The 15,574-nt window shown below is 39.6% G+C and overlaps 1 protein-coding gene and 1 long non-coding RNA gene across 2 annotated transcripts in view; one reads left to right on the forward strand and one right to left on the reverse strand.

The window, feature by feature from the left end:
• SYTL5 (synaptotagmin like 5) overlaps nt 1-15,574 on the forward strand; it is a 131,262-nt gene that overhangs the window by 41,398 nt on the left and 74,290 nt on the right. The gene's annotated exons all lie outside the window — the stretch shown is intronic.
• LOC117197249 (uncharacterized) lies at nt 3,234-3,689 on the reverse strand. Its single transcript, XR_004477780.2, has 2 exons — nt 3,532-3,689; nt 3,234-3,468 (listed from the first exon to the last, which is right to left on the reverse strand). It is a non-coding gene; the product is annotated as an uncharacterized LOC117197249 (long non-coding RNA).

The raw sequence follows: 15,574 nt of genomic DNA on the forward strand, positions 1-15,574 counted from the left end.
AAACACAATTAAATCGACACAAATCGCAAGTTTTCTTTCTTTCTTTTTAAAAAAGATTTATTATTTATTTATTTATTTTTTAGTTTTTGGCTGTGTTGGGTCTTAGTTGTGGCACGCAGGATCTTCATCGAGGCATGTGGGATCTTTCATTGCAGCATGCAGGTTCTTTGTTGCGGCACGCAGGCTACTCTAGTTGTGGTGTGCAGGTTTTCTGTTCTCTAGTTGCGGCGCGCAGGCTCCAGGGCACGTGGGCTCTGTAGTTTGCAGCATGCAGCTCTCTAGTTGAGGCACATGAGCTTAGTAGTTGTGGTGTGTGGGCTTAGTTGCCCCGAGGCATGTGGGATCTTAGTTCCCCAACCAGCGATTGAGCCTGCGTCCCCTACATTGTAGGGCGGATTCTTTACCAGTGTACCACCAGGGAAGTCCAAAGATTTCTTTATTTAGTCAAGCGTTCTTTCAATTCTATTCCTTATTTACGTTCTGTGAAGTAGCTTTCTATCTGAGTGAAATTTTTCCCCAATTCTTGGATGGTCTTGATTGTTTTTAATAGCCTTTGACTTGAAAACTAATCAAAAGCTTTATAAAGTTTATAGCGGTGTTTGTTGAGGAACAGTTCTGTTGGGGATTATTTGTCATGAAAGACTTTGTGATAAGAGGCGACTTGGGCAGGTGGCATTTAGTGGGAGAAGCAGGGCAGGCAGAAGAAGCCCTTCATGTTTACTGAGGCTGAACTTTGTGTTCAGCCTGGCTTTGCACAACTAGGAAAGCAATAGCAGTCCTTAATATAAATACAGTGTTCTTTCTGAGCAACAATATTTTAATACATTGAGAGGCAATGAGGGGAGCCTGGTGTAGGAAAAAGAACAGATTTGGGAAAATAAAACTCTGGATCTGAATCGACTGCACCACTTAATAGCCCTGTGAAGTTTCCTTTCTGAGATTCGACTTTCTTATCTATAAAATCAGAATCATAATGTCTTTCTCATGGGTTACTGTCAACATTTAAGAGCATGATACTTAAAACAGAGTGCCCGTCATTATTGTGGCTAAGCCTTATGATGGTTAGCTTTTAATAATAGGTTCTACACACAGAATCTACAATCAAAATGAAAAAGTCACATTTTTGTATTCGGAGTACGGGAAGGAGGTCTGGTCACATCTGGATTTTCCTTAGGCAAATATGAAATAGCCCCAGTGTTGACGGCATTGCCTCTGGATGTGAACAAAAGACAGGAGTGGTAGGAGGCATGCAACCGTTGGCATCAGGCTGCTGTGACATTATTCTGCCCGCATATGTTATTTCAAGTGATTTTTGTCTCATGGTTTCTGGTTCGGGCAATACTTTTCGTTAGTCACCATGGTTTTGCTCTCTTGAAGGAATATGAAACTCTAGCTTTAGACAGGGATTTAGCTGGCAGGCACTGCAGCAGAGGCTGAAGCAAAACCTGATAGCAGCATCTTTGCAAGTGTACAATAATAAAAAGAGCTAATATTTACAGAGTTCTTATTGTATTTGTTTGGGAAATAAGTTTGGCTGTGGGTGACAGAGACACGTTTTAATTATGGCTTAAACAAGATGGAAACGTAATACATTGCTCTCTAATGGAAAAGTCTGGGCTGTTTGGCGGATTTGTGACGTTGTTAATGGTGGCTCCATTATAACATGGGTCTGGGTGCCTTGTCTTCTGTAGTTCTACCATCTTGAGAGTTTGGCGCTTCATCCAAGGTGGCTCACCCCTATGTTCTCATCCCAGCCTCTGGGAAGGAAGAAGGGCTCGAGGGACAGGGATACCGCTTTTCCATTAGGGCCATGACCTAGAGGTTGCCTGTATCATTTCTGATCACATCACATTGGCCAACATTTAGTCTCATGGCAAAACTAACTGCAGGTCATGCTGGGAAATATAGTCTTTACTCTGAGTGGCCATGAGCCTAGCTAAACATTCCACTAATAGAGAAATGGAGAAGACAGATTTGGAGACGCATACTAGAATGGTCTATTCCACAACTACTGTGTGCCAAGCTGTGCTTCACACTTCACTTATGCTCACGACAGCATCATCTTACTTAATGGTCCCAAGAAACCTATGAGGTTGTAACTACTATGATTTTTTTTTTTTTACGCAGGGAATATTTCGAGACACAGGTTAAGTCTCTTTAAGTCTTGAGACAGAGAGGCTAAGTAATTTTCTTAAAGTCTCCAAGGAAATAAGGGGCAAGGCCAGGATTTGAACCCAGGGAGTCTGACTTCAGAGCCTTATGCTCTGGACCGCTGTACAGTCCACGCTTGCTCATTATTTCTCTTGAGCCTTGATGTGCTCTGCTAGATGAGATTGCGGATTGTGTAAAGATGTCAAGGAATCAAAGAAGCTTTGTGAAGCTTCTGTGGCTTCCTCTTCCAGGCAGCTAATTGCTTCTCTTCTAAAATTCCTAGCGTATTTGATGCAAAATAGTGTTCGGGATAATTAGGTCTAGACAGGGTAATAGAAGAAAAGTAACGCCACACACAAGTGACAGGAATTTTAATGAAAGCAGTTCCTGATTTGAAAGGATGTGTCTGTGCAGTGATAAAGCAAGCAGTCTTTGTAATGCATTGAACATTTTTGATGATGGGATAGAAAGAAAATGATTTCAGTATATCACTGAAATATAGAAATGAAAATATTCTATCATTCAACTACAGTTGAGATCGTTCATCTCTTCAGTCTTTAGGACTTCAACTCTATATAGGTCATCAGTTCGCATGTTAATACACATGTATCTGTGTAGCAACAAGGAAACATAAAGAATAAACTGATATTTTAAAATACAAGGACATCCTGAGTTTATCTCAGATAAAGAATTGGTGTTAGCTGGAAGTAAATGTCTTCAACAACTTTTTTCCTTTTTCTTTTTCTTTGTATTTTTTAAAATTGAAGTATAGTTGATTTATAACGTGTTAGTTTTGGGTGTACAGTGTACAGCTCACCGTTGGCTGATGGCTGCAATTGCTGATGACTGTGACATCCTTTGTTTACTGATACGGCAGGCAATATTCCATTTATTAACAGCGGAGTGCTTCAGTTATACATGTATATGTGTATCTATTCTTTTTCAGATTCTTTTCCAGTATAGGTTATTACAAGATATGAATATAGTTTCCTATGCTATACAGTACATCCTTGTTGTTTATTTTGTTAGACCTGCGCGGTCTCCTAGGAGTTTCGACTCGCCCAGGAAACAAGAGTCGGAAGTCGATGCAAAACGCAAGAGGTTTATTGAAGGCCGGTGCACCGGGGTTCCTTGGTCCTCACGCAGGAGGTCGAAGAAGGAACCCTTTTGGGCGCGAATATGTCAGTTTTATAGGTTCCCACTTCCCCGTATGTAAATTATAGATTTGGTTGTGTTCTCCTGCTGATTGGTCCCGGCTTAGGCTCGGACCAGAGAGGGAACTTGTCCCCAGCTGCCTGATTGGTCTTTGACAGACACCTTTTTTACATTTTGTTATCTCCCTCCTTCTCCCCAGCTGCCTGATTGGTCTTTGACAGACACCTTTTTTACATTTTGTTATCTCCCTCCTTCTCGGAAGGGGGCCGGACATCCTGGAAATTCACCCATTGTCTAAGAAGCCCCTATTGTCTGGAGAGTTCTTAATCATTAGCTGGAACAATGTCCCTCGAGTCCCACAATTTTATATATAATAGTGTGTATCTGTTAATCCCAAACTCCTAATTTATCCCTACCCCCCTTTACCCTTTGGTAGCCATAAGTTTGTTTTCTATGTCGGTCAGTTTATTTCTGTTTTGTAAATAAGTTGATTGGTATCATTTTTTAAGATTTCACATATAAGTGATATATTGCATTTGTCTTTCTCTGTCTGACTTACTTCACTTAGTATGATCATCTCTAGGTCCATCCATGTTGCTGCAAATGGCATTATTTCATTCTTTTTTATGGCTGAGTAATATCTTTTTCATAATATTCTTTGTATTCTTCATTACTTTTTAACAGTTGATTTGGGGCCATATTTACCTCTACTACACATTTTCATCCATCTCCAGTATTCTTTGTTTCTTTTCAGGTAAGAACAAAGAGAGGAAATGGTTAGACTTTAAACGTTTTCAAGAATCACAATAGTTTTGCTTTGTCAACAAAAGTGTAGGAATGAGGTTAAGGAAGATGGGAAAAGTTCTAAAAATCCTTACCAAGTAATTAAGAACATTCTGTAGTTTTCTCAGGCTCATATTACTTTTTCGAAATGTGTTTGATTTCAGTTTTAGCAAATTTTAATTTGAATTCTTAGCCGATCTAGCATTGTACATTTTTCTCTTCTCATTCTCTTTTTTAATAATAATGGCATCATATTGTAAAGGTCTCTATAATTCATGAAGCACACTACCATGCTTAATTGCCTCTGCCTCTCACAAACACCCTCGGAGGAAGATAGGAAAGGAATTACCATCTTCATTTTGAAGTTGAAGTACTGAGACCCAGAGAGATTAACTGGAATGCCCAGTGATACCTAGTATGGCTGAGATTTTCTCCCCCCACCCACTCCCTTTCTTTCTCCCTTCTTCCCTCCTCCTTTCTCCTTCTCTGTCATTCACCAGCTTTTGCTTATGCTCTCTTTTATTCATTAAATTAAATGATAGCTATTATGTTCCCAGCACTGCTTATGTGCTATAAAATGCAAAGCTGAACAAAACAGATACAGTCTTACCCTTGTGGAGATTACAGAGGAGTTGGCAAGACATTAAACCAGTAAAAACAGCCAAATAAATGTACAATTAAAAATTATGGTAAGTGCTGTAAAGAAAAAGAACACAGTTCTCTGAGTTAGAATAAGATGGGAATCTGTGGTAGATTTGGTAATCAGAGAAAGCCACTCTGGGGGAACAGCAGTAAAGCTGAAATAAAAGAATATATCGAAGCCAGCTAGATGAAGAACTAGGCTATACATTTATGAGTCAGGGCACGTGAAATGATGCTGTAAGAACAGCCCCAAATTCTTAGTGCCTTATAACAATGAAGCTTTATTTATATCTCATGCTACATGTCCATAACAAGATGGCTAGGGACTCTATTTCATGGCATCCTCAGACCAGGACTCAAACTTACAGGGTACACACTATTTGGGACATTGCCATTCTTCGTGCAAAGAAGAGGGTTTGTGATAAACCATGCACTTGCTCTTATAGCTTTTATCTGGAGTCACATATCACATTTCATGGACCAGTGTGAGTCATGTTACCACATCTGATGGCAGGAGGGCAGGGATCTGCAGTCCCAAGTTGTTCCACTTTCCCAGCCTCCCTTGCAGCTAATGGTGATGCTGTGACAGTGTCTGGTCAAGGGAACCTAAGGAGGACTTCATTAGGGAAGTCCTTCTTGATGGAAGGAATTCTGAATCAATTTTTGCTTTTCTATTAAGCTACAGGTGTAACTGACACGCCCTCCCTATTCTTCCTGCCTTAAACTTGGATGCTCTGCTGAAGATGCCTGGCCATTTTACATAAGAATGATGAGCCATACCTTGAAGATAGGGGACCATCAGAATGAAATGAATTCTTAATGACCTGATTTTGCAGCTGAGCTAATACAAGCAACTACCTAATTCTGGATTTCTTGTTTGTGGGGGGAAGAAATGAAACCCAATTTTTTAAGCCTGTTACTTGGAACCAGAAGCATTTCTAGCTTATGTGGATGAGAGAGATGAACAGATACTGTGCTTATGTTGCAGGAAGGGGGACCCCTTCCAGGGCCCGAGAGTAGGCTCTTGTCTAACACTCGGAAAAGAATTGTCCGAGGAGACACACGTGCTGACAAAGCAAGAGACTTTATTGGGAAGGGGCGCCTGGGTGGAGAGCAGCAGGGTAAGGGAACCCAGGAGAACTGCTCTGCCACGTGGCTCACAGTCTCGGGTTTTACGGTGATGGGGTTAGTTTCCGGGTTGTCTTTGACCAATCATTCTGACTCAGGGTCCTTGCTGGTGGTGCACACATCCCTCAGCCAAGATGAATTCCAGCAAGGAGGATTCTGGGAGGTTGGGAGGACATACGGACTGGCGTCTCCTTTCATCTCCTTTTGACCTTTCCCGAATTCTTCCGGTTGGTGGTGGCTTGTTCTGTATTCCTTACCAGGATCTCCTGTTGTAAAATAACTCATGCAGATGGTTACTGTGGTGCCTGGCCAGGGTGGGCAGTTTCAGTCAGTGTTTCCCCTAATACTTACAGCCCAGAAACTCACCTTTCTCAGATACCTTCCTGAGACTGGACCAGCAATGCAGGAACCAAATGAGGTCCACCTTGCTTTGTGAGTGGGGGCTAGTAAAGCAGAGGAAAGAGACATCTTCCATCCTGTTCCTCTCTCCTAGCTCCCTGTACTTCCCTTTCCCCTTGGTACTTATTCTCCAATTGCACACTTTCTTTTCCTGGCTGCAGTTACCCTCCCATTATCCTTTCTCTTCTTCTTGAGCGTCTGAAAATCGTTGTGTCCATTTAAGGTGAAATTATCCTAGATGTGATTGAATTAGGTCAATTTCTCACAGATTTGAAAAACCAGTAAGCTGGGACTCAGGATGGGAAAGAACTGGATACTGGCCCTACGTAGCTAAGGTGCATATCAAAGGAATGATTTCAATGAGCCCGGACTCTTGCATCTTCCCATACATAGAAAACCGCTGAATTCATTAACTTGAGATGTTTGGTTGGTTTACTTTACTTAACGGTAATCTTTTGATGTTCCGACTACCTGTTTTTTGTTTGTGTGTTTGTTTTTTTGTGTTTTGCAAAACTTCTATATTTCCTGAGTCCTCCTTTCCCTCTTCTGAGCAGCCCCTCAGAGCTATCTGAGAGGCTGCCTCCTGGGCTTAAATCCTCAGAAAGTCTGCCAAATAAAACAATTCTCAACTTTTAGGTTATGCATTTTCTTGAGTCGATGTGCTTAATATTTGATGCCGGCCTATGGAATTCTCCCCAGCTTTTTCCATAGTCTCAGAGTTAGCTCTCAGGATATGTGGGACAATTAACACCAATTGCCTTAGGAATTCCCAATTGGTGTGTTTGGACCTTGAAGTTCTTGCTTCCCTGTGGCCTGATTTATACAGAGTCCCAAGTCTTTTCAGACTCTAGAACTGGGAGCTCAGTGAAACCCAATTGCAAATAAAGTCCTGTGAATAGAACACAAAGAAAGATGCGATATAAATGTTTGACTTTATGGCCATAATTTCTCCAAGTGGTCTCGCCCACTGTAGTTAAGGAGCTGCTAAGTGGTTAAACTTCAGGCACCTGATCCTAGAATTTATTTCCGGAAGAGAATTAGTCTCTTGGAGTATCCTGCAATACTTCCTGTTCTCAGTTTCTTATTCTTTGGCCCACCAGCCTACTGGGATAGGACTCAGTCTAGGATCGTTCTTTGTTTTACTCATTTTGATCACGGTGTTTCGTTATCGTTGTTGCATGAATTGTTACAGGCAGTGTTTTATTTCTCCTGTGCCCTGAGGTGTTTAAAGGTCTAGGCAGTGTTTTATTTGACTAGGCAGTGTTTTATTTCTCCTGTGCCCTGAGGTGTTTAAAGATCTAGGCAGTGTTTTGACTAGGCAGTGTTTTATTTCTCCTGTGCCCTGAGGTGTTTAAAGGTCTGTTATGCTCTTCCAAATAATACAACTGCAATCTTCAAATGAGAACTCATCCTGTTATTTTAAAACTTGTAGCCTTTACAGGTTTTCAAAAGTAAATTGTGTGGAACTTTTCTTACACTCAATTTCAGGAGCCAGTTGCTCATGAAAAAAGGACATAAAGATGCTTTGTAAGCTCTAAATAAGGGATTAGAAAAGCATGTGTTGTGGGTTCTGGTCATTTGTGTTCAGTTGGACAAGAGAGTGAGGACTCTTTTTTTCTTTTCTATTATGGTTTATTACAGGATATTGAATATAGTTCCCTGTGCTATACAGTAGGACCTTATTGTTTATCTATTTTATATATAGTACAATAGTTTCTATATGCTAACATCAAACTCCTAATTTATCCCTCCCCCAGGCTCTTTTCCTTCTGGTGACCATAAGTTTGTTTTCTATGTTTGTGAGTCTGTTTCTGTTTCATAAATAAGTTCATTTGTGTCATATTTTAGATTCCATGTATAAGTGATATCAAATGGTATTTGTCTTTCTGACTTACTTCACTCAGTATGGTAATCTCTAGGTGCGTCCATGTTGCTGCCAATGGCATTATTCTTTTTTATGGCTGAGTAGTATTCCATTGTGTGTGTGTGTGTGTGTGTGTGTGTGTGTGTGTGTGTGTGTGCGTGTGTGTATCACATCTTCTTTATCCATTAATCTGTCAAGGGATATTTAGGTTGCTTTCATGTCTTGCCTATTGTAAATAGTGCTGCTATAGACATTGGGGTGCATGTGTCTTTTCAAATTAGAGTTTTCATCTTTTCCAGATATATGCCCAGGAATGGGAATGCCGGATCATATGGCCACTATATTTTTAGTTATTTTTAAAAATTGAAGTACAGCTGATTTACAATGTTGTGTTAGTTTCTACTGTACAGCAAAGTGATTAAGTTATACATATATATATATATATATATATTCTTTTTTATAGTCTTTTCCATTATGGTTTATCACAGGATGTGGAATATAGTTCCCTGTGCTGTACAGTAGGACCTTGTTGTTTATCCTAGAGTGAGGACTTAAGAGTGCCCTGTATGGCTGCCTGTTGCAGCAGATGAATCATCTTGCATCGTTTGTCCTCTTCTTGACTGACATCAAGGATACTGGGAGTCCTTAGTAGGTGTCCTGTTTTGACTCATTTTCGTATCTGAAGTACAGAATGCCTAGCACACAATAGGCACTCAATAAATGCTCACTGGATGAATGAGTGAGACAAAGAACCATAGGTTTTTGGAAACCTCACTTTTAAAGTTCTCCATTTATGAATCTCTCATTAGGCTAGGAATTCAAAGACTTGCTTTCTGATTTTATCTCTACTGCTTACTATCTTTAACATGAGGCTCATAATATCTCATAAACTACTTTGAAGGCCCAAAAGAGGTAATAGTTGTAAACATTTAAGGATCTTATGATCTAGCACAGAATTGAGTCCTGAGCAGTATATATAAGAAACTAAAGCCATCGTTCCTGCCTTTGGGGAGATGCTAATCTAGTTGGGTATAACAAAGCAGAGAACCACAAGCGTAGAAGGAGGTGGTATGAGATGTGTGTGATGATCCGGGGATGTCTGGGGGTATTTTTGTTTGTCTGTTTTTGGTTTTTTCTGGAAATGTATTGAAGGAGGGAATGGAGCTGGATAACAAAAGAATGGCATGTCTGTGAAGCATTTAAGTGGGAGTGAACCTTTCTTCTAGAGGAGTGTTTTCCAAATCTGGCAGTGCATTAGAATACATAGGGAAGCTTTAAAAAAAATCATTGCATGGGCCACATCTCAAACCGATTATACCAGAATCTGTGGGGATGACAGTTGGGAAACAGTACTTTTTTTTTTTTTTTAATACATCTTTATTGGAGTATATTTGCTTTACATTGTTGTGGTGAATCAGCTATATGTATACATATATCTCCATGTCCCCTCCCTCTTGAATCTCCCTCCCACCCTCCCTGTCCCACCCCTCTAGGTGGACACAGAGCACCGAGCTGATCTCCCTGTGCTATGCAGCTGCTCCCCACTAGCTATCTATTTTACATTTGGTAGTGTATATATGTCCATGCCACTCTCTCACTTCATCCCAGCTTCCCCTTACCCTCAAGTCCATTCTCTACATCTGCGTCTTTATTCCTGCCCTGCCACTAGGTTCATCAGTACCGCTTTTTATATGTTTTAGCATACAGTATTTGTTTTTCTCCTTCTGACTTACTTCAGTCTGTATGACAGATTCTAGGTCCATCTACCTCACTACAAATAAGTCAATTTTGTTCCTTTTTATGGCTGAGTAACATTCCATTGTATATATGTGCCACATCTTCTTTATCCATTCATATGTCAAGGGACACTTAGGTTGCTTCCATGCCCTGGCTATTGTAAATAGAGCTGCAATGAACATTGTGGTACATGACTCTTTTTGAATTATGGTTTTCTAAGGGTATATGCCCAGTAGTGGGATTGCTTGGTCATATGGTAGTTCTATTGTTAGTTTCTTATGGAACCTCCATACTGTTCTCCATAGTGGCTGTACCAATTCACATTTCCACCAACAGTGCAGGAAGTTCCCTTTTCTCCACACCCTCTCCAGCATTTATTGTTTCTAGATTTTTTGGTGATGGCCATTCTCTGGTGTGAGGTGATACCTCATTGTAGTTTTGATTTGCATTTTTCTAATGATTAGTGGTGTTGAACATCTTTTCATGTATTTGTTGGCCAGCTGTATATCTTCTTTGGAGAAATGTCTATTTAGGTCTTCTGCCCATTTTTGGATTGGGTTGTTTGTTTTTGTGATATTGAGCCGTATGAGCTGCTTGTATATTTTGGAGATTAATCCTTTGTCAGTTGCTTCGTTTGCAAATATTTTTTCCCATTCTAAGGGTTGTCTTTTCATCTTGTTTATGGTTTCCTTTGCTGTGCAAAAGCTTTTATCTTTCATTAGGTCCCATTTGTTTATTTTTGTTTTTATTTCCCTTACTCTGGGAGGTGGGTCAAAAAGGATCTTGTGATTTATGTCATAGAGTGTTCTGCCTATGTTTTCCTCTAAGAGTTTGATAGTTTCTGGCCTTACATTTAGGTCTTTAATCCATTTTGAGCTTGTTTTTGTATATGGTGTTAGGGAGTAATCTAATCTCATACTTTTACATGTACCTGTCCAGTTTTCCCAGCACCACTTATTGAAGAGGCTGTCCTTTCTCCACTGTACACTCCTGCCTCCTTTATCAAAGATAAGGTGACCATATGTGTGTGGGTTTATCTCTGGGCTTTCTATCCTGTTCCATTGATCTATATTTCTGTTTTTGCGCCAGTACCATACTGTCTTGATTACTGTAGATTTCTGGTATAGTCTGAAGTCATGGAGCCTGATTCCTCCAGCTCCGTTTTTCTTTCTCAAGATTGCTTTGGCTATTCAGGGTCTTTTGTGTTTCTATACAAAGTGTAAAATTTCTTCTTCTGTGAAATATGCCATTGGTAATTTGATATGGATTGCACTGAACCTGTAGATTGCTTTGGGTAGTACAGTTATTTTCACAATATTGATTCTTCTAATCCAGGAGCACTGTATATCTCTCCATCTGTTTATGTTATCTTTGATTTCTTTCATCAGTGTTTTATAGTTTTCTGAGTACAGGTCTTTTGCCTCTTTAGGTAGGTCTATTCCTAGGTGTTTTAATATTTTTGTTGTGATGGTAAATGGGATTGTTTCCCTGATTTCTCATTTTGATCTTGCATTGTTAGTGTATCGGAATGCAAGAGATTTCTGTGTATTAATTTTGTATCCTGCACCCTTACCAAATTCATTGATTAGTTCTAGTAGTTTTCTGTTGGCATCTTTAGGATTTTCTGTGTATAGTGTCATGTCATCGGCAAACAGTGACAGTTTTACTTCTTCTTTTCCAATTTGTTTTCCTTTTATTTCTTTTTCTTCTCTGATTGCTGTGGCTAGGACTTCCAGTACTATGTTGAATAATACTGATGAGAGTGGACATCCTTGTCTTGTTCCTGATCTTAGAAGAAATGCTTTCAGTTTTTTACCATTGAGAATGATGTTTGCTGTGGATTTGTCATATATGGCTTTCATTATGTTGCGGTAGGTTCCCTCTATACCTCCTTTCTGGAGAGTTTTCATTATAAATGGGTGTTGAATTTTGTCAAAAGCTTTTTCTGTATCTATTGAGATGATCATATGGTTTTTATACTTTAATTTGTTAATATGGTGTATCACACTGATTGTTCTGTGTATAATGAAGAATCCTTGCATCCCTGGGATAAATCCCACTTGATCATGGTATATGATCCTTTTAATGTATTGTTGGATTCTGTTTGTTAGTACTTTGTTGAGGAATTTTGTGCCTTTGTTCTTCAATGATGTTGGTCTATAATTTTCTTCGTTTTTAATACCTTTGTCTGGTTTTGGTATCCAGGTGATGGTGGCCTCGTAGAATGAGTTTGGGAGTGTTCCTCCCTCTGCAATTTTTTGCAGGAGTTTGGGAAGGATAGATGTTACCTTTTCTCTAAATGTTTGATAGAATTTGCCTGTGAAGCCATCTGGTCCTGGACTTTTGTTTGTTGGAAGATTTTTAATTACAGTTTCAATTTCATTACCTGTGGTTGGTCTGTTTATATTTTCTAATTCTTCCTGGTTCAATCTTGGAAGGTTGTAGTTTTCCAAGAATTTGTCCATTTCTTCCAGGTTGTCCATTTTATTGGCATATAGTTGCTTGTAGTAGTCTCTTATGATCTTTTGTATTTCTGCAGTGTCAGTTGTAATCTCTTGTTTTTCATTTCTAATTTTATTGATTTGAGTCCTCTCCTTTTTTTTCTTGATAAGTCTGGCTAAAGGTTTACCAATTTTGTTTATCTTCTCAAAGAACCAGCTTTTAGTTTTATTGATCTTGCTGTTGTTTCTTTGTTTTTAATTCATTTATTTCTGCTCTGATCTTTATGATATCTTTTCTTCTACTAACTTTGGGTTTTGTTTGTTCGTCTTTCTCTAGTTCCTTTAGGTATAAGATTAGATTGTTTATTTGAGATTTTTGTTGTTTCTTGAGGAGAACTTGAATTGCTATGAACTTCCCTCTTAGAACTTCTTTTGCTCCGTCCCATAGGTTTTGGATTGTCGTGTTTTTGTTGTCATTTGTTTCTCGGTTTCTTTTTTGTTTTTCTTTTTTTGCGGTACGCAGGCCTCTCACTGTTGTGGCCTCTCCCGTTGCGGAGCACAGGCTCCAGACGCGCAGGCTCAGCGGCCATGGCTCACGGGCCTAGCCGCTCCGTGGCATGTGGGATCTTCCCAGACCGGGACACCCCCTGCATCGGCAGGCGGGCTCTCAACCACTGCGCCACCAGGGAAGTCCTGTTTTTAGGTATTTTTTGATTATCTCTAATTTCTTCAGTGATCTCTTGGTTATTTAGCAGGGCACTGTTTCTCTCAGTGTATTTGTGTTTTTTTTCTGTTTTTCTCCCCTGTAATTGATTTCTAATCTCATAGCATTGTGGTCGGAAAAGATGCTCAATACTATTTCAATTTTCTTAAATTTTCCAAGGCTTGATTTGTGACCCAAGATGTGATCTATTCTGGGGAATGTTCTGTGTGCACTTGAGAAGAAAGTATATTCTTCTGCTTTCAGGGGGAATGTCCTAAAAATATCAGTTAAGTCTATCTGGTCTGTTGTGTCATTTAAAACTTGTGTTTCCTGATTTATTTTCTGTCTGGATGATCTGTCTGTTGGTGTAAGTGGGGTGTTAAAGTACCCCTCTATTGTGTTACTGTCGATTTCTCCTTTTATGGCTGTTAGCATTTGCCTTATGTATTGTGGTGCTCCTATGTTGAGTGCATAAATATTTATAATCGTTATGTTTTCTTCTTGGGTTGATCCCTTGATCATTATGTAGTGTCCTAGTGTCCTTCCTTATCTCTTGTAACTATCTTTATTTTAAAGTCTATTTTATCTGATGTAAGTATTGCTACTCCAGCTTTCTTGTTATTTCCACTTGCATGGAATATCTTTTCCCATCCCCTCACTTTCAGTCTGTATGTGTCCCTAGGCCTGAAGTGGGTTTCTTGTAGACAGCATATATAAGGGTCTTGTTTTTGTATCCATTCAACCTGTGTCCTTTGGTTGGAGCATTTAATCCATTTACATTCAAGGTGATTATCAATATGTATGTTCCTATTATCATTTTCTTAATTGATTTGCTTTTGTTTTTGTTGGTCTTTTTCTTCTCTTGTGTATCCCGCTTAGAGAAGTTCCTTTAGCATTTGTTGTAAAGCTGTTTTGGTGGTGCTGAATTATTGTAGCTTTTACTTGTCTGTAAAGCTTTTGATTTCTCCATCTAATCTGAATGAGATCCTTGCTGCGTAGAGTAATCTTGGTTGTAGGTTTTTCCCTTTCATCACTTTAAATATGTCCTGCCACTCCCTTCTGGCTTGCAGAGTTTCTGCTGAAAGATCAGCTGTTAACCTAATGGGGATTCCCTTGTATGTTATTTGTTACTTTTCCCTTGCTGCTTTTAATATTTTTTCTTTGCATTTAATTTTTGATAGCTTGTTTAAAGTGTGTCTTGGCGTGTTTCTCTTTGGATTAACCTTTATGGGACTCTCTGTGCTTCCTGGACTTGATTGACTATTTCCTTTCCCATGTTAGGGACGTTTTCAACTATAATCTCTTCAAATATTTTGTCAGACTCTGTCTTTTTCTCTTCTTCTTCTAGGAACCCTGTAATTTGCATGTTGGTGGGTTTAATGTTGTCCCAGTGATCTCTGAGACTGTCCTCAATTCTTTTCATTCTTTTTTATTTATTCTGTTCCCGGCAGTTATTTCTACCATTTTTTCTCCCAGTTCACTTATCCATTCTTCTGCCTCAGTTATTCTGCGATTGTTTCCTCCTAGAGTATTTTTAATTTCAATTGTTGTGTTGTTCATCACTGTTTGTTTGCTCTTTAGTTCTTGTAGATCCTTGTTAAACATTTCTTGTATTTTCTCCATTCTGTTTCTGAGATTTTGTATCATCTTTATTATCATTACTCTGAATTCTTTTTCAAGTGGGTTGCCTATTTCATCTTCATTTATCTGGTCTTGTAGGTTTTTACCTTGCTCCTTCATCTGTAACATATTTTTTTGTCGTTTCTTTTTTGTTTTTTAATGGGTGGGGCTGTTCTCCTGTCTTACTGGTTGTTTGGCCTGAGGCGTCCAGTACTGGAGTTTGCAGGCAGTTGGATAGAGCCTGGTCTTGGTGCTGAGATGACCTCACTGGGAGGTCATCACAGTGAGGTCTGGGAGACCTCACTCCGATTAATATTCCCTGGGGTCTGAGGTTCTCTGCTAGTCCAGTGGTTTGGACTCGGAGCTCCTACCACAGGAGCTCAGACCTGACCTCCGGCCTGGGAACCAAGATCCTGCAAGTCATGTGGCATGCCAAAAAAAAAAAAGAAAAAAGAAAAAAGGAGCAATACAATAACAAAGAATAAAAAATAAAATAAAATTAGAAAGATAAAAAATATATCAGGAAAAATTAAAATATAATTGAAACAACTGCAACAAGGAAAAATAAAACCACAACAGAAAGAGGAAAAAACAAAAAAAGGCGAACAAGCCAAAAGGAGCAGAACAATAACAAAGTATAAAGAATAAAATAAAGTTAGAAAAATAAAAGATTTATTAGAAAAAGTAAAAATATAAAGAAATCAGCAAGGTAAAACAGCCCTAATCTAAAAGAGGAAAAACGGGGGGGAAAAAAGCCTTGGCTGTGGTGGGAGGAGTTTAGGTGGGAGGTGGAACTTAGGCAGGGGTGGGGTCTAGGGTGGGGCGGGACCTGCATGGGGGTGGCTGGGGTGACGTTTGAGCATGGGTCAGGGCCCAGGCTCAGGACCACAGCCGGAAAAGGCCTTGGGGGCGGAGCCTAGGCAGGGCAAAGTTCAAGCGTGGGGCAGGGCC

Source organism: Orcinus orca, chromosome X, assembly GCF_937001465.1.
Source record: "Orcinus orca chromosome X, mOrcOrc1.1, whole genome shotgun sequence".
NCBI classification, from domain to species: Eukaryota; Metazoa; Chordata; class Mammalia; order Artiodactyla; family Delphinidae; genus Orcinus; species Orcinus orca.